This window comes from Octopus bimaculoides, chromosome 15 (assembly GCF_001194135.2).
Source record: "Octopus bimaculoides isolate UCB-OBI-ISO-001 chromosome 15, ASM119413v2, whole genome shotgun sequence".
Classification (NCBI taxonomy): domain Eukaryota; kingdom Metazoa; phylum Mollusca; class Cephalopoda; order Octopoda; family Octopodidae; genus Octopus; species Octopus bimaculoides.
Genome location: NC_068995.1, coordinates 45,202,748 through 45,203,202, shown reverse-complemented (window position 1 = coordinate 45,203,202; position 455 = coordinate 45,202,748). Strand labels below are relative to the sequence as shown.

The 455-nt window shown below is 40.9% G+C and overlaps 1 protein-coding gene across 1 annotated transcript in view; it reads right to left on the bottom strand.

Annotated features, from left to right (window-relative positions):
* The window catches only part of LOC106868395 (ADAMTS-like protein 1), a 189,964-nt gene that overhangs the window by 140,818 nt on the left and 48,691 nt on the right, over positions 1-455 (bottom strand). The gene's annotated exons all lie outside the window — the stretch shown is intronic.

Below are 455 nucleotides of genomic sequence, written 5' to 3'. Positions count from 1 at the left end.
ACTTCCGAAGTTCCACTTGCTATGAAACATATAAGGCGGCGAGCTGGCAGAAACGTTAGCACGCCGGGTGAAATGCTTAGCGGTAATTTCGTCTGCCGCTACGTTCTGAGTTCAAATTCCGCCGAGATCGACTTTGCCTTTCATCCTTTCGGGGTCGATTAAATAAGTACCAGTTACGCACTGGAGTCGATTAATCGTGAGTGCAACACTCTAACCACTAAGCCACTCACACACATACACACATGTATATATATGTGTGTGTGCGTGTATGTATATATATATGTGTGTTTATATATATATATATATATATATATGAATATGTACATATACATATATATATATGTGTGTATACACGCACACACAAACACAGACATACACACACACATACACACACACACACACACACACACACACACACACACACACACACACACACACACACACACACACACACA